The 25,275-nt window shown below is 45.3% G+C and overlaps 1 long non-coding RNA gene across 1 annotated transcript; it reads left to right on the top strand.

Annotated features, from left to right (window-relative positions):
- The first annotated feature begins 16,419 nt into the window (after positions 1-16,419).
- LOC129490474 (uncharacterized) lies at positions 16,420-23,750 on the top strand. Its single transcript, XR_008660263.2, has 3 exons — positions 16,420-16,653; positions 19,283-19,338; positions 23,649-23,750. It is a non-coding gene; the product is annotated as an uncharacterized lncRNA (long non-coding RNA).
- Positions 23,751-25,275: the final 1,525 nt, after the last annotated feature.

Raw genomic sequence — 25,275 nt, forward strand, 5'->3', positions numbered from 1 at the left:
GAGACGGGATTTTGCTACATTGGCCAGGCTGGTCTCGAACCCCTGACCTCAAGCGGTCCGCCCACCTTTGCCTCCCAAAGTGCTGGGATTACAGACGTGAGCCACCGCACCTGGCCCTTGTTTGCTTTTTGAGCTCAACGAGGGAGACCTGACCGGCTCTTTCACAGGCATCCCTTTGGGTCTTTGAGTGGTTTGCAGCTTCTGAGGTGCCTGGCCCTTTCAGGGTTATGTGAACAGGATAAGCTGGCTATTGCTTCTTCAAATAAGGGTTCCCTGGGCATCTCAACTTGAAAATCCTACCACATCCTGTTTCCTGGAAGCCCCCTAGAAGGTTCCTCTAAGTCGGCTCTTAGTCTCTGTTCTTGAGCTGGCCTCGGGCCTCAGAGTCCACACCAAACCAGCCCAAGCCAGGCCCTACCTGCCTTCACTTTCAACACTTCCAAGTAGCTTCCTTTTCTCCCCTGGCAATATAGTCCCAAACTAACAGCAGGAGCTCTACAGTCCACACCACCTGCACTTCATCTCTTCAGTGTGTGTGACCTCGGGCAAGTCGCAAACCTCCGAAAGCCCCAGTGCATGCATCTGAAATGAAAGTGATAATAGCAGCATCTGCTTCATAGGTTCATGGTGAGAGTTAAACGAGATCCTGTTGGAAGTGCTTGGTACAGCACCTGGCACAGAATATGCCTAGCAACAATAGTGTGAACTGTTACTGTGAGGCAGCTCAGATGGCATGGCCCCTGCCCCGGCCCCCACACCAGCCCCAGGGTTAGGATTTGTACCTGCTGCACCTCACTGGCCACTGACTGGTTCTCTGCTGCCACCTAGTGGGCTTGGTCTCCTGGCACCGCAGGCCCACCTCATGAAGGGGCCAGAGATGCCTCTTTGGCATCTGCTTACAGTGCTCAGGAGCCAGAATCCTCTTGACTCATCCTGCTTGGGGCTTAGGCCCTCTACAGTGCTCCCTACAACATTGTGAGCTTTTGCTCTCTCACACACCCCGCAGAGGTATTGCTATAAACGAGGGTTGATATCCAGCTGCTCGGGCTTCCCCTTTCGGTCCCCACTAGGGGAACATCCACTATGTTCCCTTTTGGGAAGGCTACAAGCCCTTGGCTCAATAGATTTGGGGAAAGCAACTTCTACCTGAACTCTCAGGGTTATGCCTGAAAATCCCAGAAAGTCCTGTTGCCCTTTCATGGGAGGAGCTGAACAAACAGAACTGGCTCTTGAGAACGCAGAGAAGGCAAGGCCACATCCCGGTCACTACTGAGTCCTCACTCCCTATGCCTCACAGGTGCCTTGAATCCCAGCACTCATTATTATCTGTGAGACCTTGAGCAAGTTAATTAACCTTTCTGAGCTATTCTGTCTTCACCTGCAACACAGGAATAGAGAATAATTACAGAACTGCTGTGAGAATTAAATGAGATAACACATGGGCCGGGCGTGGTGGCTAAATGCCTGTAATCTCAGCACTTTGGGAGGCCGAGGTGGGCAGATCACCTGAGGTCAGGAGTTCAAGACTAGCCTGACCAAAATGGAGAAAACCCGTCTCTACTAAAAATACAAAAAATTAGCCAGGCATGGTGCCGCATGCCTGTAATCCCAGCTACTCAGGAAGCTGAGGTAGGAGAATCACTTGAACCCGAGAAGCGAAGGTTGCAGTGAGCTGAGATCGAGCCATTGCACTGCAGCCTGGGCAACAAGAGTGAAACTGAAAAAAAAAAAAATGAGATAACGTATGTCAACTCATCTAGCACAGTGCCTGGCAAGTTGTTCATTGAGAAAGGCTAGTGCTTCTGCGAATTACCTGTGGATGTACAAACAGCTCAGAGGGGGTGCCCAGTCCTTGGGGTGAGCCTATGAACTCATGGCCATGGCTAATTGTTAATCAGCTAACAAGCGCTTGCTGTGATGTAAAGAGACCCAGGACAGAGAGGTTCTGATGGTGAGGGGATAGCGGCGAGGTAGAGAAGGGAATAGAATCGAGGCATGGCGAGGCAGGGGTCGAAAGGGGAAGCCCCAGCAGCCAGGAGGGTGGAGGAACTGGAGGACCACAGGGGCTTCCTCCTCCCTCAGACACCCGAGAGTGAGAGCTGTGGCCTGCTGGCCTCGGGCTGGCCGTGAGTGTGGCTCCCTCTCGGGAAGCAGCAAAGGAGGCTCCATCAGTTCTCCGGCTCTATTAGGAAAGGGGTTCCAGGTGAACACGGGCACAGAGCTGGCTGAAGTGTTGAGAACATGGCCCAAGGCTCACAGGTGAGCAGAGAAGAGCACCAGTAAATCAGAAACGTGGTAAATCCCACGGCCATTTGTGACTAGTCACAGGAAGGTTGAGATTACAGGAACGGATTAAATGACCTTTGGGGTGGAAAAATATTGAAGAGTCAACACCAGGGCTCACTACAATATCCAATAATGCTAGAGCCACCCCAGATTCTTGTCTAGGGTACAATGGGGGTATTGGTACAGAAGAGACTTGAGAGGAAGTTGGGCTGTGTTTGTGTCTGGAAGGTAAGTAGGGGTCACCTTCATAGGCATGAGATAAAGGCCAGTCCAGTGGAGGTTAAGTAAGCATTCACCAACCGTAACTTGGGGTGAGGACGGGAAGGTGACATCCCAGTGGGTTAGGGCTCAGGGCTCCAGAACGGTCTGGTGAGCTTCAGGGAATTGTGAGTCGTTCCATATGGCTGGAGCTCCAAGTGCAAGAAAGGGAGTGGCAGGCCTGAGACCCCAGTCCTGGGCGCCACAGGGCCTGGAATACCACGCTGAGCCTTTGGACTGATCTTGCAGGCTGTGTTGAGTCACAGAACGGTTTCAAGCAGGGAAAAAAGCGAATTGACCAGACTTGCAGTAAATCTATTTTCCTGTGTCATGAAGATATTTACCTCCCAGGTGGCCGTGAGGATTACCTGTGTTATTGTGCGTGAAAACATTGTGTAAACTGTAAATCATACCAATGTGAGATCTAGAAGAAGCAGCTTATACCTGAATGGCAGGTCTCTGGATTGGTGATATGAAAGTGCAAAAAGGAGAGAGCTTGCACTCTGGGTTCTCATTTTGATTTAAATGCTTGCTCCAGCATTGACTGGCCATGTGTTTGTGGTGTGTAAGACTGTCAACATCAGTCTCTTTATCTGCAAAATGGAAACCTAGTAATTCTTTCTCTCAGGGAGGGTGAGGCCTAGTGTGTCTGGCATGGAGCAAACCCTTGTGTCAGTCCAGGTTCTTTGGTTGTGAACAACAGAAACTCTGGCTACTTAAAAAAATTAATGGAGGTTATGAAGGTGTCCCCAAAACTATAGAAAAATATGAGCAAGTCTGTCCTTAAGAACGAATAGCAGGTGGGTGCAGTGGCTCATGCCTGTAATCCCAGCACTTTGGGAAGCCGAAGTGAAAGGATTGCTTGAGTCCAGCAGTTCAAAACCAGCCTGGGCTTGGTCAGAGAGAGTGAGAACCTGTCTGTACAAAAAAAAATAAAATTAGCTAGGCATGTTGGTGCGCACCTGTGGTCACAGGTACTCAAGAGGCTGAGGTGAGAGGATCACTTGAGCCCACAAGAATGAGGCTGTAGTGAGCTATGATTGCACCACTACACTCCAGCCTGTGTGAAAGAGCAAGACCCTGTCTCAGAAAAAAAAGAAGAAGAAGGAATTGGATGAAGTTGTTTTGCGGGATATAGGTAGCGAGAATTAATGGATGACCTTCCAGGTTGCTGCCACCAGAATGAAATCAGCTTTGTTCATGTTCATCTTTGTCTGTGTACAAGTTCAGCCTCCTTGGAGAATCTTGCATCGAACTAAATAATACACAGAGAGACGTTCTCTAAAACAAAAGATGTTTATTTAGGAATAAAGCATTGCAATGGTAATGTGCCATAGCAAACTATGTGCGTATTTGGGGAAGTAAAGGAAGACAAGTGTTTTTTTTTTTTTTTTTTTAATACTTTAAGTTCTAGGGTACACGTGCACAACGTGCAGGTTTGTTACATATGTATACATGTGCCATGTTGGTGTGCTGCACCCGTTAACTCATCATTTACATTAGGTGTATCTCCTAATGCTATCCCTCCCCCCCACCCCCACCCCACTACAGGCCCCAGTGTGTGACGTTCCCCTTCCTGTGTCCAAGTGTTCTCATTGTTCAATTCCCACCTATGAGTGAGAACATGAGGTGTTTGGTTTTTTGTCCTTGCGATAGTTTGCTGAGAATGATGGTTTCCAGCTTCATCCATGTCCCTACAAAGGACATGAACTTATCCTTTTTTATGGCTGCATAGTATTCCACGGTGTGTATGTGACACATATACACCTTTGGGTATATACCCAGTAATGGGATGGCTGGGTCAAATGGTATTTCTAGTTGTAGATCCTTGAGGAATCACCACACTGAGGAAGACAAGGGTTTTTAAAGGAAAAGTGAAGAGGATTACATACTTGTCTTGACATAATTATTTTGGGCTAGAAAGATCAATAACATGGGTGACTTCATTGTGAGAATGGACAGGCAGTAATTAGGCAGTTGTCCTTGCAGTATTTTTTGTGTAAGGTTGTGATGGCCTTTGTGCAAGGCTGTGGTTTTGCAGTCTTTTGTTACCAGGCATACAAGCATGAGAAGCCTCTTTCATTTGTCAGGGTTCAATTTGTCAGGGTTTTCTTAACATTAGCGACTCCTTTTTGATTCTGACTACTTTCACACTTGTTTGGCTAGCTTGGGTCTCATGCAAAATCCTTGCTCAGGCATAAAGTGGCTGGAGGTGGTAAGTGTAAGGGGTGGTATTTAACACCCCATCAAGGCTAAGGCAACAGGGAAGGAGTAATTCTTCAGGAAGAATCTAGATTGCTGTCACAAAATTAAGAAGTAAGGGATCCCACAGAGACAAAGACAGAGATGCCCTCTACAACATTTGGCAAATGGTGACCATCACAGTTACATAGTACTGGGTTCATTGAGCTAGGACTTTTTTTTTTTTTTTTTTTTTTTTGAGGCGGAGTCTCGCTCTGTCGCCCAGGCTGGAGTGCAGTGGCGCGATCTCGGCTCGCTGCAAGCTCCGCCTCCCGGGTTCACGCCATTCTCCTGCCTCAGCCTCTCCGAGTAGCTGGGACTACAGGCGCCCGCCACCATGCCCGGCTCATTTTTTGTATTTTTAGTAGAGACGGGGTTTCACCGTGGTCTCGATCTCCTGACCTCATGATCTGCCCGCCTCGGCCTCCCAAAGTGCTGGGATTACAAGCGTGAGCCACCGCGCCCGGCCTGAGCTAGGATTTGTCCCTGAGAAGTCTTCCTAGTCTTTGCTGTTTCCTAATAAGCACTGTGAGAGGAATGGGGTGGCACATCTAAAAATCCTGCAGGAGACTGCGGAAGGCTGCCAGGAGCTCCCCGTTCATATTCTCATCCTACCACTTACTGCATGACAGTGACATCACCTGTTCATGTCTGACACATCCGCTGGTTCCTGGGCTCTGTGAGAGTGGGGATTACATCTTTCTGAATCTCCATTGCCTGGCACAGAGCCTGCCACATGGTAGAGCCTCAGTGAACTAAACTGTCACTCAGATCTCATCTCTAGTGACTTCCTAGGAAGTAGCACCATCAGAGAAATCAGGATGATATTTCAACACTAAGAACAATCGTCTGTTTCAGTATATTTTTCTGTTTCCAATTTTGAAAGAAATCAGCCTTTCCCTACCCAGTCACCATCACCCTAAGTATCATATCCTTCTTGACAGGTATTGCGCTGAAGACTTGATGAAGGTTTACTGATAGGAAAGGGCTTACCCACTGTACACAGCCCTTCGATAACTCCTACCAAGCATGGTGTTCAAGGGGCAGAAGGCTCCTGAGGGTTACCCAGGCCCCAGCACAACCTGGGAGGACATCCCTGGTCTCCAAGCCTCCCTCTTCCCTGCTTAGCATCAAAGAACTAAAGGGGTTAGGAAAGTTGTTCAAAGTGATGAGCATTTTAACTATTAGGCTGTGGACCTCCCCTGTGTCTCTGGAGGCACTTTTTCCAGTCTTCCCTTCATAGCGGCCAACTCTACAATCCCACAAGACCTGGTTTCTTAGGGCTGACCGTTTGAGATTCTTATAGTTAGTTTTTCTATTTACAGAGAGAGGCCATTTATAAGGAAGGCCTTTAACTGTTTTGAAAGGGGCATTTGACTCTCCCATAAATCCTGCTCATTTCTATCTCCCTGCTGGTACCCAAAAATACCCGGAAGTAACCCCCAGACCGTAAGTAGTTGAAAAGGGTGTCAGGGGGGAAGGATTGTGTATGTGTGAAGCGTGTGAAGGAATAAACCAACCCTTTGACAGAACTTCTTATCCCTGGATGAGTTAGGTGATTTCCTCCACCTTGGGTGAGATCTTATAATTTTAAGAGTAATGGGCCGAGCGTGGTGGTTCACGCCTGTAATCCCAGCACTTTGGGAGGCCGAGGCGGGTGGATCATGAGGTCAGGGGTTCGAGACCAGCCCGGTCAACATGGTGAAACCCCGTCTCTACTAAAAATACAGAAATTAGCTGGGCTTGGTGGCGCACGCCTGTAATCCTAGCTACTCAGGAGGCTGAGGCAGGAGAATTGCTTGAGCCTGGGAAGCAGAGGTTGGAGTGAGCTGAGATGGCACCACTGCACTCCAGCCTGGGCGACAGAGCGAGACTTCATGTTGGGAAAAAAAAAAAAAAAGAGTAATGTTGGAGGACAGGGATCAGGTAGAAACTGAAACTGCCCAAGGTCAGGGTCATGTTTCCTAATTTCTTCCTGACCATGTCTGTGTGGGGAAAACTAATTCAGACTTTTTAAGAGCTAAAGAACTTCAGTTTTGTTTGTTTGTTTGTTGTTTTTGTTTGTTTGAGACAGAGTCTCGCTCTGTCACCCAGGCTCGAGTGCAGTGGCAGGATCTCGGCTCACTGCAACCTCCATCTCCCAGGTTGAAGCAATTCTCTCCTGCCTCAGCCTCCTGAGTAGCTGGGATTACAGCTGTGCGCCATGACGCCCAGCTAATTTTTGTGTTTTTAGTAGAGACAGGGTTTCACCATGTTGGTCAGGCTGGTTTCTAACTCTTCACCTTGTGATCCACCCACCTCAGCCTCCCAAAGTGCTGGGATTTGGCTTGTTTTTTTGTTTGTTCGTTTGTTTTTAAAGAAAGTTCTGGCGGGGTGTGATGGCTCACACCTGTAATCCCAGCACTTTGGGAGGCCTAGGTGGACAGATCTCTTGAGGTCAGGAGTGAGACCAGCCTGGCCAACATGGTGAAACCCTGTCTCTACTAAAAAAAAAAAAAAAATGTAAGCTGGGCATGGTGATGCGTGCCTGTAATCCCAGCTACTTGGGAGGCTGAAGTTGGAGAATCCCTGGAACCCAGGAGGCGGAGGTTGCAGTGAGCTGAGATCGTACCACTGTACTCCAGCTTGGGAGACAGCGAGATTCCGTCTCAAAAAGAAGTAAGTTCTACGTAGCATTTTTATCTTGTTACATTAAAAAATAATCCAGTAGAGCTGACTTATTAACTGACAGGGAGACCCAAGCTATGGGATTTTTTAGAATTACAGTCGGAGGTTGGATAAATCCATTATCTCTGACATTCTGCAGGTAAATAAGCTAGAACCTAGAGAGGCTGACCATGTGAATCAGATTATCTCGTTCGGTATCTCTGCATTTCCTTGCAGTGAGTCATCCCTGAGCTCATTTAATTGTTCCAGCCCAGTGTCTGCTTGTTAGTTAATTAAGAGAAGCTTCATGGGCCCCAGCATGATTTCTTAAAGAGCCAGCGGTGGCCGCCAGAACAGTGTGGGTGGTCATCAAGGGACAGGTTCCTTTGGGGCTGCTGGCATTGGGGATTGGGATTGGGTTGATCATAGGTCAACCAGCCCTTTAGGGATGGAAAGGAGGCAAGGTCTCAAGGGGACAATGCCTGCCACCTGCCGGCTGTGCGGGGGCCGCAGCTCCCATCAGGCTTTGATGTGTTTCTTTTTTCTCTTTCTTTCTTTCTTTTTTTTTCTTTTTTTTTTTTTGGAGACAGTCTTTTTTTATTTTTAATTTTTATTTTATTTTTTTATTATTATACTTTAGGTTTTAGGGTACATGTGCACAATGTGCAGGTTTGTTACATATGTATCCATGTGCCATGTTGGTGTGCTGCACCCATTAACTCGTCATTTAGCATTAGGTATATCTCCTAATGCTATCCCTCCCCCCTCCCCCCACCCCACAACAGTCCCCGGAGTGTGATGTTCCCCTTCCTGTGTCCATGAGTTCTCATTGTTCAATTCCCACCTATGAGTGAGAACATGCGGTGTTTGGTTTTTTGTCCTTGCCATAGTTTGCTGAGAATGATGTTTTCCAGTTTCATCCATGTCCCTACAAAGGACATGAACTCATCATTTTTTATGGCTGCATAGTATTCCATGGTGTGTATGTGCCACATTTTCTTAATCCAGTCTATCATTGTTGGACATTTGGGTTGGTTCCAAGTCTTTGCTATTGTGAATAGTGCCACAACAAACATACATGTGCATGTGTCTTTATAGCAGCATGATTTATAGTCCTTTGGGTATATACCCAGTAATGGGATGGCTGGGTCAAATGGTATTTCTAGTTCTAGATCCCTGAGGAATCGCCACACTGACTTCCACAATGGTTGAACTAGTTTACAGTCCCACCAACAGTGTAAAAGTGTTCCTATTTCTCCACATCCTCTCCAGCACCTGTTGTTTCCTGACTTTTTAATGATCACCATTCTAACTGGTGTGAGATGGTGTCTCATTGTGGTTTTGATTTGCATTTCTCTGATGGCCAGTGATGATGAGCATTTTTGCATGTGTTTTTTGGCTGCATAAATGTCTTCTTTTGAGAAGTGTCTGTTCATGTCCTTTGCCCACTTTTTGATGGGGTTGTTTGTTTTTTTCTTGTAAATTTGTTTGAGTTCATTGTAGATTCTGGATATTAGCCCTTTGTCAGATGAGTAGGTTGCAAAAATTTTCTCCCATTCTGTAGGTTGCCTGTTCACTCTGATGGTAGTTTCTTTTGCTGTGCAGAAGCTCTTTAGTTTAATGAGATCCCATTTGTCAATTTTGGCTTTTGTTGCCATTGCTTTTGGTGTTTTAGACATGAAGTCCTTGCCCACGTCTATGTCCTGAATGGTATTGCCTAGGATTTCTTCTAGAGTTTTTATGGTTTTAGGTCTAACATGTAAGTCTTTAATCCATCTTGAATTAATTTTTGTATAAGGTGTAAGGAAGGGATCCAGTTTCAGCTTTCTACATATGGCTAGCCAGTTTTCCTAGCACCATTTATTAAATAGAGAATCCTTTCCCCATTGCTTGTTTTTGTTAGGTTTGTCAAAGATCAGATAGTTGTAGATATGCGGCATTATTTCTGAGGGCTCTGTTCTGTTCCATTGATCTATGTCTCTGTTGTGGTACCAGTACCATGCTGCTTTGGTTACTGTAGCCTTGTAGTATAGTTTGAAGTCAGGTAGTGTGATGCCTCCAGCTTTGTTCTTTTGGCTTAGGATTGACTTGGCGATGCGGGCTCTTTTTTGGTTCCGTATGAACTTGAAAGTAGTTTTTTCTAATTCTGTGAAGAAAGTCATTGGTAGCTTGATGGGGATGGCATTGAATCTATAAATTACCTTGGGCAGTATGGCCATTTTCACGATATTGATTCTTCTAACCCATGAGCATGGAATGTTCTTCCATTTGTTTGTATCCTCTTTTATTTCATTGAGCAGTGATTTGTAGTTCTCCTTGAAGAGGTCCTTCATATCCCTTGTAAGTTGGATCCGTAGGTATTTTATTCTTTTTGAAGCAATTGTGAATGGGAGTTCACTCATGATTTGGCTCTCTGTCTGTGATTGGTGTACAAGAATGCTTGTGATTTTTGTACATTGATTTTGTATCCTGAGACTTTGCTGAAGTTGCTAATCAGCTTAAAGGGATTTTGGGCTGAGACAATGGGGTTTTCTAGATATACAATCATGTCATCTGCAAACAGGGACAATTTGACTTCCTCTTTTCCTAACTGAATACCCTTTATTTCCTTCTCCTGCCTGATTGCTCTGGCCGGAACTTCCAGCACTATATTGAATAGGAGTGGTGAGAAAGGGCATCCCTGTCTTGTGCCAGTTTTCAAAGGGAATGCTTCCAGTTTTTGCCCATTCAGTATGATATTGGCTGTGGGTTTGTCATAGATAGCTCTTATGATTTTGAGATACGTCCCATCAATACCTAATTTATTGAGAGTTTTTGGCGTGAAGTGTTGTTGAATTTTGTCAAAGGCCTTTTCTGCATCTATTGAGATAATCATGTGGTTTTTGTCTTTGGTTCTGTTTATATGCTGGATTACATTTATTGATTTGTGTATGTTGAACCAGCCTTGCATCCCCGGGATGAAGCCCACTTGATCATGGTGGATAAGCTTTTTGATGTGCTGCTGGATTCAGTTTGCCAGTATTTTATTGAGGATTTTTGCATCAATGTTCATCAAGGATATTGGTCTGAAATTCTCTTTTTTGGTTATGTCTCTGCCAGGCTTTGGTATCAGGACAATGCTGGCCTCATAAAATGTGTTGGGGAGGATTCCCTCTTTTTCTATCGATTGGAATAGTTTCAGAAGGAATGGTACCAGATCCTCCTTGTACCTCTGGTAGAATTCGGCTGTGCATCCATCAGGTCCTGAACTCTTTTTGATTGGTAAGCTATTGATTACTGGCACAATTTCAGAGCCTGTTATTGGTCTATTCAGAGATTCAACTTCTTCCTGGTTTAGTCTTGGGAGGGTGCATGTGTCGAGGAATTTATCCATTTCTTCTAGGTTTTCTAGTTTATTTGCGTAGAGGTGTTTGTAGTATTCTCTGATGGTAGATTGTGTTTCTGTGAGATCGGTAGTGATAACCCCTTTTTCATTTTTTATTGTATCTATTTGATTCTTCTCTCTTTTCTTCTTTATTAGTCTTGCTAGTGGTCTATCAATTTTGTTGATCTTTTCAAAAAACCAGCTCCTGGATTCATTAATTTTTTGAGGGGTTTTTTGTGTCTCTACTTCCTTCAGTTCTGCTCTGATTTTAGTTATTTCTAGCCTTCTGCTAGCTTTTGAATGTGTTTGCTCTTGCTTTTCTAGTTCTTTTAATTGTGATGTTAGGGTGTCAATTTTGGATCTTTCCTCCTTTCTCTTGTGGGCATTTAGTGCTATAAATTTCCCTCTACACACTGCTTTGAATGTGTCCCAGAGATTTTGGTGTGTTGTGTCTTTGTTCTCGTTGGTTTCAAAGAACATCTTTATTTCTGCCTTCATTTCGTTATGTACCCAGTAGTCATTCAGGAACAGGTTGTTCAGTTTCCGTGTAGTTGAGCGGTTTTGAGTGAGTTTCTTAATCCTGAGTTCTAGTTTGATTGCACTGTGGTCTGAGAGACAGTTTGTTATAATTTCCGTTCTTTTACATTTGCTGAGGAGAGCTTTACTTCCAACTATGTGGTCAATTTTGGAATAGGTGTGGTGTGGTGGTGAAAAGAATGTATATTCTGTTGACTTGGGGTGGAGAGTTCTGTTATGTCCACTTTGTGCTGAGCTGAGTTCAATTCCTGGATATCCTTGTTAACTTTCTGTCTCGTTGATCTGTCTAATGTTGACAGTGGGGTGTTAAAATCTCTCATTATTATTGTGTGGGAGTTTAAGTCCATTTGTAGGTCACTCAGGACTTGCTTTATGAATCTGGGTGCTCCTGTGTTGGGTGCATTTATATTTAGGATATTTAGCTCCTCTTGTTGAATTGATCCCTGTACCATTATGTAATGGCCTTCTTTGTTGAGAAAGAGTCTTGCTCTGTTGCCCTTCCCAGGCTGGAGTGCACCATCACACCCGGCTAATTTTTTTATTTTTAGTAGAGATGAGGTTTCGCCATGTTGGCCAGGCTGGTCTCGAACTCCTGACCTAAACTGATCTGCCCACCTCGGCCTCCTAAAGTGCTGGGATTACAGGCGTGAGCCACCGCACCCAGCCTGCTGTGTTTCTTGATGCTTTTTTGTATTTTTCTGGAACTCCCTCTGATGTTTAGCAATGTCTTTGTAATATTTCAGCCAGCATCAGCTCTACTGTGACTTTTAATGAGGCGTCAGAACAACTCTGGAAGTAAATAGATGGCAACAGCAGAGAGTAAAGTGGGAACTCCATGGGGAAGGAGAAACCATCAGGAGAGGCAGGAGCTCTGGCATCAACCATCTCTCCGCCCAGGATTTCCTTCCAAGTTGAAGCTTCAGGAGTTTGGGTTCTTCCAGGGTATATTATTGGTCCAATAAGATTGGAAAACACTGAACTAAACAAAGTTAAACAGGTTTCTTCATTACAAACTCTTCTAACATCCTGAATCTACTGATATACCTTAAGAATCTTCAAGAGAAGACAATTGCATTGCCAGCAGAGTTTCTTGAACTATTTAATTATGAAGAAAGAGTTTGTTGGCTTTGGTGCTCTAAGAAACACTCTTTGGGCCACATCATTATGAAGAGTCATTATAGATCCCAACTCTTGTGTGACTGATTGGCCTATTCCTCGAAGTAGTTAACAAAAAGACTAAAATATAATCCCTTTCCACAAGTAACTCAGCCCATAAATATCTACTAAATGCATGTATTCTTACTGAGTGCCAGAAACTGAGCAAAGTGATTATTAACATGGATTATTTAATTTTCAAATCCTCACAGCAGCGCTATCAGGTGTGATTATTATACCCCTTTTACAGAGGAGACTGAGGGTCATGAGTTTAGATAATTTAGGATTACATAAGTAGTAACTGGCAAATGGCCCAACTCCCATTCTTATACATGGTGCCTCCCTGAGGGAGACACTTCTCAGGAACTAAACACAGTCCAGCATAAGATACCTTTTAAGTATGGTTACTCTTCCCCAAGGCCGGTTATTTATTTAGCAACATTGGTTCCAGGGACTCTCCATGTTGATTATTTGTTAATGTTCTCAGGGGCAGGGACTGACTCATTCACCTTTCCATTATCAGTTTCTGGCACATAGTAGGGACTCAATAGATATTTCTTGAATGAATAAAAATAAATAAATAAATGAAGACACTGATTTATAACTGGTCCTGGTGAAAAATAATTTCTAACAGAGGCATTGCCCAGATCCTTTCAACTAGTGCATAAGATTTCTTGAGCTCCTGTGATATGCCAAGGACTGGATTCAGTAGTCAGCAAAACTTGTTGAGTTGCTGTTTCCCTTTCTGAACCTCTAATATTCTACCTCACATGAACACATGTTTTCGAAGGCAGGCCTTCTTCAGACGATACATGGACAGCCTTAGGCATAAATCCCTTTCGTGTGTGAATTCCTCTATAGTAAAAATCATATTGATTGCTTAGGGAGGGGGATACTGAGTTAGTGGTTAAGGGTGAGAAGGATAACTGCTCAAATTAAAGAACTGCATGAACGCTTAACACTCAAAGGCTGGGAAGCATAGAAGGTATTTAATAAGTGCTTATTGAATGAATGATGCAGACATGCATGAGGCAAGAATGAGGCAAGCTCTGGGCCCCAAAGACAGAGAGGGAGCAGCTACCTTTTTCTTAGTAGCTCGTTGAGGAAACTGCTTGCAAGAGCCTGCCCACGCCCATGGTGTAGCCATTGTGCATTCTGCAGGGGACACAGACTGAAATGTGGGGTGCTCACAGTAGAACCCATCTCACACCAAGAGACTCTGCGTGGGCCTGTCCCCTGAGAGATAACTTGAATGCGATGGTAAAATAGAAGCCAGGGGTTCAGGATCAGTCTCTGCGGTTTATTAGCCAGCTGACCCTGGATAAGTTACCTAACCATTCTGAGCCTCAGTTTGCTCAACTGAGAAATGAAGATCGTAATTTTTAATTTAGAATTCTTCTTATTTTTTTAGGTCCTTCCAGATTGCAAAGAAGAGAGGCACACAAATCGTCGCTCAGGTGAGGTAGATAAGTTAATTATTAGGAAGAACAGTACAATTTCATAACTGCTTCCTGGAGACCTGGGACAAGCCCTCTCTTCATTAAGGAGATGACTGTGGCTGGAATGGCAAGATGCCCCCTGCTTTCTCCTTCTGATTCATCTTGTTACCTCTTTATCACTCGCACACAGTCAAAGGAGCTGACTAGGCCAATCGTCACTGTCTGGGAAAGAGTGCCCCCACTGGGCAATGTTTCTGCACCAGGTCACCTCATGCCCATAGCTCTCTTTGACTCAGGAAGGGATCCCAGGTCCCACCAGTTGCAGTCACAGCACTCAAAGAACAGCTGAGTCACCTGGAGAGAACAGCCTAAGGCCAGTTTGGCTTTGAGGGTGTATTAGTTTCCTGTGGCTGCTCTAACAAAGTAACACAAACTGGGTGGCTTAAAACAACACACATTTACTGTCTCACACTTCTGGAGGCTAGAAGGCCACAGCATGGTGTCAGCAGGGCCATGCTGTCTCTGAAACCTGTAGGGGAGAATCCTTCCTTCTCTCCTGGCTTCTGCTGGTAGCTGGCAGTCCTGAGCATTCTATGGCTTGTGGGTGCATCACTTGAATTTCCACCTCTGTTGTCAAGTGGCTGTCTTCTCCCTGTTTCTGTCCTCACATGGCATTCTTCACTCTCTGTGTTTCTGTATCTTGTTATAATGACACCAGTCATATCAGATTACCTTACTCCAGTAGGACCCCATCTTAATTACACCTACAACTACCCTAGTTCCAAATAAGGTCACATTCTGACGTCCAGGGGGTTAGGACATCAACATATTTTGATGGACACAATTCAACCCATAACAGAGGTTCACAAACTGTCCGTCACCTCTCCAGCAGAGCCATGGTGAGTGTTACATGAGAGGCTACACATGCCTACCATGGTGTCACATAAAATTGTCTTCCTGTTCAATGGGTCTCAAAATGTAGTCCTCGATAGGCAGCAGCAACAGCCCCTAGGGACTGGTTAGAAAAACACCCTCAGGCCCCACCCCGGACCTACTGAATCAGAAACTCAACCATCAGTATTTTCACAAGCTCTGCAGGTAATTCCAACACAAGCTAAAGATTGAAAACCATGCAGTCTCCGACCTGGACAGAAGTACAAGCTGATAGAGAAAAGTCCCTGAAAAGTGAATCCCAACTGGGAAGCTCACCCACAGCTTCCCAGCGAAGACATGAGAAAGATCCCACACCCAGGGCTTCTGCTCCCCCGGCCCATGGCCCCTCTGAGCAGCCACTGCTTGCTGCCACAGACTCGCTGCTCCCTTGCTCATGGCCTCTCTTGCTTTTTCCTTTCCTCCAGTTGACAGTAAGCCTCCCTCTGAAAGGGATGCCGGCAAACTCAAGCCACACCGAGTACGGCCAAGAGATCTTTCTTGGAGAGGTTGAGGTCAGGTCGCACAGGGGAGAGAGAGAGAGAGAGCTGTTGGGTGGAGTAATTTATAGCCCCCAGGGCTATATGGGCACTGATGATTGGATAGGGGGCAGGCCTGAAGGGAGGAGTAGGAGGTGCCTTCTTTTATTGGGTCTCATTTGGCAGGCCGACGTAGTGCTGGGTGAAGAAGAACCCGGAACCAGCGCCATCTTTTGGCGCCTTGCGTCACCTAACACCCTCCCTGAGATCTGTTTTTTAATTTAAAAATTTTTAGAGATAAGTCTCACTCTGTCACCCAGGCTGGAGTGCAGTGATGTGATCATAGCTCACTGCAACCTCAAACTTGTGGGCTCAAGCAATCCTCCGGCCTCAGCCTGCTGAGTCTCTGTGACTACAGGTATGCACCACCATGCTGGGCCTACTGTTTTATAAAAATTTTGCAGAGAGGGGATCTTGCTATGTTGTCCAGACTGGTCTCAAACTCCTTTGCCTCAAGCAACCCTCTTGTCTTGGTCTCTCAAAGTGTTGGAATCACAGGCATGAGCCATGTGCCCAGCCCTTTCCTGAGATCCATACTTGGCTTGTGGCTAGATGAGACGTCATTTCATGGGCCTTTTCTCATCACAGACCTCCCCGAGCAGGTTTTGCCCTCCTCTAACTCCTCTCCCCACCTGGGGTAGGGGTGTTCCAGGCCCCACTCTCAAGCAGAAGTAACCTCCACCAGTCCAGGCTCGACCAAGTCACTGAGCCCCTTCCTTTAGCCTTGGGGACTCCTTCCTTCCCTTTTCCTTCAAGGCAATGTCTTTCCCCCAAAGACTCTGGGTCATCTTTCCTTTCCCTCTTCCAACTATATACACTCAGTCCAGAAGCAGATGTTTTGGGAATTTATTTATTTTGTTTGGGTGTTTTACTGCAGAGATGGGAAATTTTTCATTTTATGCTATTCTTTTCTTCATGTGGATCTGCATACCTTAGTGTGAGAGTGTGTGTGTGTGTGTGTGTGTTTATGTTTAACCCTCAACGTGCTTTTTTCTATTCTCTCGCTCAAAACAGCAGTCGTCAACACAGAAGACTTCTGTGACCACGTGTAAGAAGTGTTTCTCTCCACCACCAAGCAAGCAATCAAGTCTGCGGTGGACACCCACTGGGTGGCTCCAATTCACCTCCAACACTATCTACCTGGAGATAGCGACAGATCCCACAGGTTGACGGCTCTGTCCCCAAGGCTGGCCCCCACCGCTGCTGGACACCAGCTGATTATAAAGGATATTACAGATGAAGAGATGCGTAGGGTGAGGTATGGAAAAAGGAGCGTGGACCCTCCCTGCCCTCCCTGGGCCCACTGCCCTCCAGGAATCTCCAGGTCTTCAGCTACTAGGAAGCTCCCCAAACCTTGTCCTCTTGGGCATTTTGTTTTGGTTTTGGTTTTGCTTTTTTTAGAGAGGGGGGTCTTGCTATGTTACCCAGGCTGGCCTTGAACTACTGTCTCAGCCACCCAAGCTCCCACGTAGCTGGGATTACAGATGCATGCCAAGCACACAGCTTCTCTTGGGCCTTCTATGGAGACATCACTGGAAAGGCATGATTGACCACCATGTAGAAATGTGATTGGACCAAAAGGGTAGGATCTCATAGGAATAGACTGAGTGGGGAAACTAAGCAAGGCCTGTCCAGATTATTTTTGGCCTGTCTGTGTAGCATTCCTTCCTCCAGGGTAGGGGACAGGACCCTCTCTGGCGGATGAAGGGAGGGCAGGAAAAGGTCAGAGAGAGAGATTCTGTTTCCTGAGGCCTGCTTCGGAGACCTAAAGTGTCCCAACATTATAACAAAAGATTGTAACAAGGGCTATGGGAGTTATGCACCAGGAACTGTGGACGAAGACCAATATATATCTATCATAATATCACACTTACCCATGTCATTTCCTCTCTCAGAAGAACTTCTTCTAACATTTCTTGCAAGGCGACAAACTCCCTGAATTTTTGTTTGTCTGAAAAAGTCTTTTTTTCTCCTTTACTTTCAAAGGATAATTTCACAGGTTATATAGACTTCTAGGTTGGTGTTGGGTTTTTTTCTTCCTCCTCTCAACTCAACACTGTTTCAAGCCATTCTCTTATTAATTGAATGGTTTCTTTTCTTTTTTTTCCTACTTTTTTAGAGACAGGGTCTCACAGTGTCACCCAAGCTGGAGTGCAGTGGCACCATCATAGCTCACTGCAGCCTTGAACTCTGGGGCTTATGCAATCCTCCCACCTCAGCTTCCAGATTAGCTGGGACTACAGGTATGCACCACCAAGCCCAGCTAATTTTTAAATTTTTTGTAGTGACGGTGTCTCACTATGTTGGCTAGGCCAGTCTCAAACTCCTTGGCTCAAGTGATCCTCCCACCTCAGCCTCCCAAAGTGCTGGGAATACAGGCATGAGCCACCACACCTGGCCAATTGCATGCTGTCTAAGAGAAGTCAGATGTAATTCTTATCTTTGCTCCTCCATGTACTAAGTTGTTTTCTCCTCTGGCTTCTTTCAAGATTTTTTCTTTATCTTTTATTATCTACAGTTTGAATATAATATGCTAAATGTGGGAGTTTCTTGGCATTTATCTTGCTTGATGTTCTCTGAGCTTCCTGGATCTGTGGTTTGGTGTCTGGTATTAATTTGAGGGAAATTATCAGTTATTATCTTTTGTTTGTTTGTTTTTGGTTTTGTTTTGTTTTTCTAAACAGGGTCTTTCTCCGTTGCCCATGCTGGAGTGTAATGGCGTGATCTCAGCTCACTGCAACCTCTGCCTCTCGGGATCAAGCAACTCTCTCTCGTGCCTCAGCCACCGAAGTGGCTGGGATTGCAGGCATGCGTCACCACGCCCAGCTAATTGTTTTTGTATTTTTAGTAGAGATGGGGTTTCGCCATGCTGGCCAGGCTGCTCTTGAACTCCTGACTTCAAGTGATCCACCCGCCTCAGCCTCCTGAATTGCTGGGATTACAGGCGTAAGCCATCATGCCTGGTCTCAGTTATTGTTGTTTGAAATATTTCTCCTCTTCCTTTCTTCGTTTCCTTTTCTTCTGGGATTCCCATTAAATGAATGTTATATGTTTTGTAGTTGTCCCACTATTCTGTCCTGGGTTTTTGTTTTTGTTTTGTTTCTTCCGTCCTTTCTCTCTTTGCTTTTCAGTTTTAGGCGCTTCTGTGGACGTAATTGTCAAGCTCAGAGATTCTTTCTTCAGCCATGCCCAGCCTATCACAGGCATTCTTCATTTCTGTTGCAGTGTTTTTGAACCTAGCATTTTTTTTTTATTCTTTCTTAGATTTTCCATCTCTCTTCTTACAGCACCCATCTGCTCTTGCATGTTGTTTACTTATTCCATTCGAGCTCTTAGCATATTCGTCATAGTTGTTTTAAATTCCTGGCCTCACAATGTTCTAAATTCCTGGCCTGATAATGTTCCTGATGTAATAATGTTGTCTGATAATTTCAGCATTTTTGCCATATCTGAGTCTGGTTTTGATGCTTGCTCTCTCCCTTTGAACAGTATTTTTTACCTTGTAACTTTTTGCCTCGTAATTTATGTCTTGTAATTTTTTATTGAAAGGCAGGCATGATGCACTAGGTAGACAGGCCTTTAGTGGTGTGATGTGAGGTGTGGGGGTGGCATTCTATAGTCCTATGATTGGGTCACAGTCTTTTAGGGGGCCTGTGCATCAGGGCTGAGAACTTTATAAGGGCTCCTCAGTTTCCCCTCCACCCCTTACATGAGACAGAATGGGAAAAGAGGCTGGAGCTGGATATTTCCCTTCCCTGGGTCTGCTCTAAGTAAACCCCGATAGGGTAGATCCTGGTAAAATAGTTTCTCTTGGGGCAGGCCTTGTTAAGCGGGACCAGAATGCTCTGGTATATTTCAAAATGGTTCCTTTTCCTTTCCTCCTCCAGGAACATAAAGGGATTTTCCCTGTCTTCACTCTGAGAACCTAGTAGAGCTCCAGAAGGTAAACTCACAAAAGTGTTTTAGCTATAACTGGGTCCCTGGGGCTCTTAACTCTCAGACTTGTCATTGCCAAACCTCCAGCCATTCATTCGTTAATCATAGAGCAGGTTATTCCTGCAGTGACACTGGCTCTCAGAGGTTTCTGCTTGTGGGTTTCTGCTCCAGTAAGTTTGGATTCTCATTATCTGCCTGTCTGTCTCTAATTTGGGGGGCAGTAGTTTGTCCTGTGACCTCACTTCCTTGACAGATCTAGGACGAGTTATTTTTTCAGTTTGTTTAGCTTTTTACTTGTTGCCAGGATGAAGTGATGACTTCCATGCCCTTTACATGCCAGACTGAAAACTGGAAGCCTCTTCTGCTCTTTGGAAGGATAATTTCACTCGGTACAGGATCCTAGGCTGATGGTTCTTGTTTTTTAACACTGTAAAAATTTCACCTTATTCTTCTTTTTTTTTTTTTTTGAGACGGAGTCTCGCTCTTGTCACCCAGGTTGGAGTGCAGTGGCACAATCTCGGCTCACTGTAACCTCTGCCTCCCAGGTTCAAGCAATTCTCCTGCCTCAGCCTCCTGAGTAGCTGGGACTACAGGCACCTGCCACCACGCCCAGCTAATTTTTGTACTTTTAGTAGAGACGAGATTTTGCCATGTTGGCCAGGCTGGTCTCGAACACCTGACCTCAGGTGATCCACCTGCCTTGGCCTCCCAAAGTGCTGGGATTACAGGCGTGAGCCACCACACCCAGCCTATTCCTTTTTTTTTTTTTTTGAGACATAGTCTCACTCTGTTGCCCAGGCTGGAGCACAATGGCATGATCTCGGCTCACTGCAACCTCTGCTTCCCGAGTTCAAGCAATTCTCCTGCCTCAGCCTCCCAAGTAGCTGGGATTACAGGCACCCACCACCATGCCCAGCTGATTTTTGTATTTTTAGTAGAGATGGGGTTTCACCATGTTGACCAGCTGGTCTCAAACTCCTGACCTCAGATGATCTACTCACATCAGTCTCCCAAAGTGCTGGGATTACAGGCGTGAGCCACCACGCCTGGCCTCACCTTATTCTTGATTCTGATTATTCTTCATGTGTAACCATGGACAAGCCTTTTCCTCTCCCTCGGTCTCAGCTCCTTTATTTGTAAGGTGGGTAGATCTGGTGGAAAGGGTTGAAATCTATGGTCTCCAAGGGTCCTTCCAGCTCTAATATTCTTTGATTCAATCATGCAACTATACAACAACCACACAGGGTTTGACGTTTCAGCTAATACCAGTCTGTGGCTACTGGTGTGAGCCTGTCACATGCCCTCCTGGCCCACTGCCAATCACAGCATGTTGTTGCTTACAGAGGTCATGGTAGGCAGTCCTTGCAATGAAGTGTTCATCCATGTTTGGCCAGTCTTCAAAACAATACCAACCCCTGAGAAAGCAGAGAGCCTACAACCTGAACCCTAATGCCTGTGCTCAAGAAGGAAACTTCCGTGGCAACAAAAAGCACAGCAAAACGGTGTCCCAACGAAGCTCTTCTGAATTCAACACTGTTTGAAAGTACTCCATTCCCCTAGCAACTTTTTTTACTTAAAAAAAAGCAGGAGCTGTTTTTTAAAATGATATAAGAGCATTATACTGAAGAAAACAATGCAATATTTTGTCAAATAGCATTGGTATGATTGTGACTGTCATGTCTGATCAACTGATTCTAAGGAGAACTCTATCCTGTGCAGAATGCTGGCACGCTACTTAAAGCTGATTGAGAGGATGACATGCCCAGGACTGGCAAGATCCCCCGGTTTGGACTTCTCGCTTGATCCCAAAATATTCCATTTTTAACACAGCAATTTGGCAATGTGTCTCAACAGCCATTCTGGATAGTGATGAAGAATGATGAAGAGTTGGACAGATATTTGGCTAGGACTCCCAGCCTTCTTCTACCACAGGTACAGGAGGAAGATAGGCACTAGGGACGCTCTAGGCAAAAGCACAGCATTTGTTATTGACTCATTTTGGCCCCACATCTCTGTGTGAAAGCTTCACATTGTTGAGCTGGGCTGCACCTTATGGAAGCTCACAGTGCTAATTGTATACTTCTGAGCGGAGGCTTAGACCTTCTACTGGCTGCCTTCACCCTTGTCCCCAAGGTCCATACTTGAATCTCTTTGTCCTAGAGGACTCAGCAACCTGAAAGCAAGAAGAAACAGAGAGACAATCTAAAAGAATGTTCCTCCCTAAGTCCTCGAGCAAAACCAGAACAAAGGCTCCCACGCCTAGACTCTTCCACGCATGGGCAGGTAGCGCCCCTAGTGGGAGGCAGCAGCCCCAGGTCCATCTTGCCACCTCAGCTTCCTAGAAAACAACACCCAAAAGGCCATGAGCCTTCGCTTCCTCCAGGAACTCGTATCTCCTTTTTCTGAGAGCACTGTCCTGCCCCAACTCCTTGAGGTCAAAGTGGAAGTTTCATATTCTTTGAGAACCTGCCCTCCCGGGGGTTATTTGGTTGATCCAGGGCCAGCTGTATCCCTGCCCTTCCCATGGTTTGGTCAAATGCCCTTCTTTTGATTACAGAAGATATTTCAGGATTCTTCCAATTGACTCTCCCTTTTGCTAAAGTCATTTGAGACAGGTTTCTAAGATGGCAGGTCAGGAGGCTAAACAGAATCCCCAAAAGTGGGAAGCTGGAGAGAGAGGCCCCCATGTGGACACTAGTGTTTCCAACCTACCATCACTGACACCCTCACCTTTTACCACCATGTCCTGAGAATGATTTTGCATCTGTTCCACTATCTTCACCCCTTCTCCTCCTCATTCCCAAGGGGCCCTGAAAGGGGAGCTTTGAGTCCTTCCTAAGGCAGAAGCAAAACCTCAGTAGCCAGTCCATGTTAGGATTTCAACCTCAGGACATAATCAGAGGTGTACACACATATTGAAGTACAAGTGATCTAGGGCTGCATTCCTGTAGCTGTAAAAACAATTGAAAATAACATAATAATATTTCAAAGAATTATGGTCCATCCATCCAACAGAATGCTTTGCAGCTGTTAAAAATATTTTTAAGGAATATTTAATGACATGGAAAAATGCTTATGATATAATATACCAAAAGCGGGCCAGGAACAGTGGCTCACCCTTGTAATTCCAGCACTTTGGGAGGCCAAGGCAGGAGGAGTGCTTGTGCCCAGAAGTTCAAGATCAGCCTGGGCAAGATAGTGAGATCTTAGCTCTACAAAAAATTTCAAAAATTAGCCAAGCATGATGGCACACACCTGTTATCTGTGCTACTCAGGAGGCTGAGGTGGGAGGATTGCTCAAGCCCAGGAGGTCAAGGCAGTGAGCCATGATCATACAGCTGCACTGCAGCCTTGGTGTCAGAGTGAGACCCTGTCTCCAGAATAAATAAATAATAAACAAAAGAAATAATATACCAAATTCAGAATATACAATTTAACGTACTTTATAACCTAAATTGTGTCAAGTTATATATTATATATACATAAAGAGCCAAAAAGAACCAGACAAAAATGATAATTCTACTTTCTTCGTTATGTTTTCTGTGTTTTCTAATTGTTTATGATTAGCATGGTTTACTTTGGTATTTATTTCATATTATGTTTTGGCATAATATTTTATATTAAGTAATGAATGATATTGAAAAAATCAGAACCTTATTAGAGCACGTATTCCTACGGAAAAATCAGATTTCCTTCTCTGCTGTTTGCGCTTAGCCTTTACCAGAGGGTCATGTGACCAGCAGTAACCGTGAGGCCCCGTTTTCTGCCACGATACTCCGTCCCTCCAGAGTACGTGCTCTCGGGTTGTCTGAATCCCTGGAATGCTGGGCCAGTTGCCTCAGCGGGGGCTGACATTCCAACCCCCAGGGCAGGGTTGTTTCTTTAGCTGGCTGGTGGCTTTTGGTACCAAACAAGTAACTTTCCTTTCCCATGAACTTGTCTGCAGTCCCAAACAACTTGGGGTAACTCTGCTGACCCTGTTACCTGCTTTATTCTAGCTTTTGTTCCAGCTAAGGCGGGGAGCCTATAGATTCCTGGGGTCCCACAGAGGTGACACAGCAATGAGAGAGCTGGTGATATCTCATATTCATGACACAACTTTGCCTGGATTCACAAGTGTGGCTACACAGGGAGCACAGAGACCAAGGGTTGAGGAGCCAAATTTCTCAGCCTCCCTCCTGCCATCTGACTATCTGAGCTTGAACAAGCCTTTCTGAAGCTCTCTGCCACCTGTCTACAAGTGTAAACTGTGATCCAGGGAAACAATATCTCAGACACCTTTTCTGACCTAAATTGTCTCTCCTATTCATTCCATAGAGTGTGCCTAATAATAAGAGCAAACCCCTGCCACATGCCAGATGCAGTTCTAAACGCTTCATACAAATGGACTCATTTAATCTTCAAAACAACACTGAGAGGTTGGTACTGTTATCATCATCATCATCATCATTCCTTTTTCATCAGATGAGGAAACTTAGGCAAAGGGGGACTCAGTAACATGGTCAGGTACACACAGCCGGGATGTGGAGAGATAGGGATTCCAACCCAGCTGAACTGGCTCTGAAATCTACACCATGAACCACTCTGCTCCACTGCCTCTCAGTCATGTGAATTTCAGCTCACCCTGTCTTTATTTCAAACTTGGCCAGAGGTGGTCAGTCAGCCACAGTGACACACTGGCAAAACTGCAAAGTGAGTGATGTCCACCTCCCCTATCCTCCAGCTGCTCAAGGTCGGCCTTTGGGGTCACTGCTGTATAATTCTACTTCTTCCCAACTATGCAAGGATGGCAGAGGCCCTCCCCCTGCCTCCTAGACCTACTAAGACAAGACAATGGCTGTGGGCTTCCCCACCATCTTGGCCCCAGCTTCTGAAGAAGAAGTAAGAAAGTACTGTTTTCCTGGTTTTTCAGAAAATAAGAAATATAATACTCATTTAATGAGCATACTCTGCACATGTTATACATACAAATTAACTCATTTGGTTTTCAAACAACACCCCCCCGCCCCCGTTTTTCCAAGACAGGGTCTTGCTCTGTTGCCCAGGCTGGAGTGCAGTGGTGTAATCATGGCCCACTGCAGCCTTCACCTCCTCGGCTCAAGTGATCCTCCTGTGTCAGCCTGCCAAGTAGCCGGCACTATAGGTGTGTGCCACCATGCTCAGGTAATTTTTAAATTTTCTTGTAGAGATGGGGTCTTACCATGTTGCTCAAACTCCTGGGTTCAAGCAATCCTACTGCCTCAGCCTCCCAAAGTGCTGGGATTATAGGCATGAGCCACTGCACCTGGCCTCAAACAACCCGTTCTTATTACCAGTCCCATTTTAAAGATGAGGCCAATGAGGCTCAGGGAGCTCGTGTAACTTGCCTGAGGGCTCACGAATAGAAAAGGAACAGGAAGCCCAGCACTAATATACATACCTTGCTCTTTGCCCATCCCCACCCTCTCTTCCCATAGCTGGGTCATCATCTGACCCTCTCATCGCCCCTCAGATTTTTGAAAAAACTTTTATAATACTATTAGTTCAAATCAAGTACTTTGGGTTTGAAGATCTTCTGTTCAAATTTGATTACAGGTTTCCTTGGTTTCCCCTGCCTCCAGTTCTATGAAATTACAAGTTCATCTGTCCTTGACCTAAATTAGTCTTTTGGAGTGGTTGAGAGAGAGGTGAGATAATCTGTGTACAAGTGATTTCAAAAGCATCAAGTGAGCTACCCATTCTGGGCTGTTTGTCATAATCTGCATATTAATAGCATTCTCGCACAGCCCCCAGGCTGTGTGGAGGAGCAGCTCTGTTTGTATATAAGGATCCAACAATCCTCTGCTTACTTGTCCTCTCCCCACTATTGCTGGATCCTATTGTTTGGATAATATTGGTTCTGTTCCCCAAAACGGAAGAAATATTGTCCAAACAATATATCCTGTCCGATCTAGAAATCACAGAG

This window comes from Symphalangus syndactylus, chromosome 9, assembly GCF_028878055.3.
Source record: "Symphalangus syndactylus isolate Jambi chromosome 9, NHGRI_mSymSyn1-v2.1_pri, whole genome shotgun sequence".
In the NCBI taxonomy this organism is placed as follows: Eukaryota; Metazoa; Chordata; class Mammalia; order Primates; family Hylobatidae; genus Symphalangus; species Symphalangus syndactylus.